The sequence below is a fragment of the Alexandromys fortis genome, unplaced genomic scaffold (genome assembly GCF_014885135.2).
Source record: "Alexandromys fortis isolate MF-2015 unplaced genomic scaffold, M_Fortis_MF-2015_v1.1 scaffold_1144, whole genome shotgun sequence".
Taxonomy (NCBI): domain Eukaryota; kingdom Metazoa; phylum Chordata; class Mammalia; order Rodentia; family Cricetidae; genus Alexandromys; species Alexandromys fortis.
In genome coordinates, this window is record NW_026069008.1 from 1 (window position 1) to 2,383 (window position 2,383).

At 45.6% G+C, this 2,383-nt stretch overlaps 2 long non-coding RNA genes across 2 annotated transcripts; one reads left to right on the plus strand and one right to left on the minus strand.

Annotated features, from left to right (window-relative positions):
- The first annotated feature begins 31 nt into the window (after nt 1-31).
- Nucleotides 32-1,427, plus strand: LOC126496090 (uncharacterized). Its single transcript, XR_007590283.1, has 2 exons — nt 32-835; nt 1,066-1,427. It is a non-coding gene; the product is annotated as an uncharacterized lncRNA (long non-coding RNA).
- On the minus strand, nt 1,338-2,377 carry LOC126496091 (uncharacterized). The gene is made up of 2 exons (XR_007590284.1): nt 2,227-2,377; nt 1,338-1,637 (listed from the first exon to the last, which is right to left on the minus strand). It is a non-coding gene; the product is annotated as an uncharacterized lncRNA (long non-coding RNA).
- Nucleotides 2,378-2,383: the final 6 nt, after the last annotated feature.

Here is a 2,383-nt window from a genome sequence, read left to right on the forward strand (position 1 = left end):
TAGCTCTTGTAGACCAGGCTGGTCTCGAACTCCCAGAGATCCGCCTGCCTCTGCCTCCCGAGTGCTGGGATTAAAGGCGTGCGCCACCACCGCCCGGCTGGGGTTTTATTTTTTAAGGCTGTTTCTCTGTAGCTTTTTAAGCCCCCTGGAATTTACTCTGTAGAAGACGATGGCCTCGAACTAACAGATCTACCTGTCTCTGGCTCCCAAGTGCTGGGGTTAAAGGCATGCATCACCACCACCCAGCTAAATTTTATTTATGTATTTTTGTGTATTTATGTACTGTTTAACATGTTTTGTGTGCACATATGCCCAAATGCATCAGATCTCATTATAGATGGTTATAAGCTACCATGTGGTTACTGGGAACTAAACTCAGGATCTGTAACCACTGAGCCATCTTTCCAGCCTGGACTTTTGGTTTTGAGGGTGGGTCTATACAACCCAACCTGGTCTCAAATTTAATTGTCCTGTCTCAGCCTCTTAAGTGCCTACACTACAAGTAGGCCACCCTACCTAGAGTAACTTCCACAATGTGGTGTTGTCATTAAAGTTCATCATAGTGCTCTTTTGGGAACATTATTTAGCCCGGTGTTCACCTTTTAAACCCTTAGGACAGTCAGAGGCCACCATGGCACACCTAACTGCATAGTTCCCAGAGTCCCATGCATCATGAATTTGTTAATAACAAATGATTTAACTTCAGTTCATTTTCTTCCTGTAGGTTGCAAAAGCAGGCTGGACCCTGGAAGATGTTGATGTGTTTGAAATCAATGAAGCCTATGCAGCTCTTTCTGTTGCAATAGCTAAAGAACTCGGACTAAACCCCGAGAAGGTAACCAACACAAGCTTTGCTGTTTGCTAATGAACTTGCAGTCCAAGTTTAAGGCTGCTTCTGCCCAGTGTTGTTGACTTGTTTTCACAGTGAGGGCGTCAGCAGTATTTACTAAGCTTGACAGTGGGAGTTCAAAGGGTGGTTTGCTAGCATAACCCTGAGACGACAAAGATAAACGGGGGTGTTAGCTTGTGTCCAAAGACTGACTTGATCTTCTCCCCCTCCTGTAGGTCAACATCGATGGAGGAGCCATTGCCTTGGGCCATCCTCTGGGAGCATCCGGCTGTAGGATTCTAGTGACCTTGTTACACAGCCTTGAGAGAATGGGCGGGACTCGTGGTGTGGCAGCCCTGTGCATTGGGGGTGGGATGGGGATAGCAATGTGTGTTCAGAGAGGGTGACCTGCCTGACAGCCACCACCCCTGAACACTTCTTGCTAAATCAGTGAAACACTATAGTATGTGAAATCAGAGGACCAAAGTGAGGACAGGAAGCCAGGTGGTCAGCTTGCTGTACTTTAATGAGACACCCAAGGCTAAGACATGGCGTCTGACACTGCTATAAATAAAAGGGAAATCCAACCAATCAGTCATCAAGGGCTCCAGAGTGAACGGCATTTTCGTAACTTCCATGTTTATCCTCTTTGCTTTCTGGGTGCAATTTTATCAGATCATCGATTCGAAGAATGGTGATCGCAGCTTCTGTTGCAAACTTCAGGCTCTTCACTTTAACTATGGTTGGTTCAAAAACCCCCGCTTGCTTGTTGTCTCGAGGTTTCCCATTGATCAAATCAAGGCCAATCCTGTCATGGTGAAAATGTGATTCAATGACCTCTTCCAAGCTGAAGTGGTGTGTTCCAGCTATTCTGGTCCACAAGATTGGGATTCTAACAATTCTATCTCTGGGAGTAGAAAAGCTCGTAGTGTAGCAGAGAAACCTCATCTGCCAAACATTTAGCACAGTCACATGTTGCACACTGGTAAGATTATGTTCAAGTAGTGCGTACAGTTTGGTAGTCAAAAGATTCTTTTGCCTAGTGACAGCACAGCTGTCTGGCTTGATGTTGAGTATGTTTTATGTCCTCAGAAGGACCAAATCATCTAAAGACACTCTTCTGAGACTGCACTCACTGTAAGCTGAGGGGCTGCCTGAAAAGGTGAGAATAACCTAAGGTCACCCTCTTGGACTTCCTCCAGACTACCCAGGGAGTGGGGTCCAGAGACGATACCTAAAAGCAACAGTGCTAAAAATCAGCAGCCACCATTACACATACAGGCACCAATCAACAATGATGCCTGTAAAGTTTCAGTATGTGACAAGTCCCTTCAAGTGCTTAACTTAAAACAGACCCACGACACTCGACAACAGAACACAGGAAATTGTAAACTCACCACTTTAGATTTTTACGTTCTGGGTTAACTTGAGCCTCATTGTGAAAAGCTCTTAGCTTGGCAACCAGGTCGGTGGAGTCTTGGGCAGCATTCACTGCCAGTGTATTAGGAATAACAAGAAGCGATCTTGCAAACTCTGCAATAGCAAGCTGTTCCC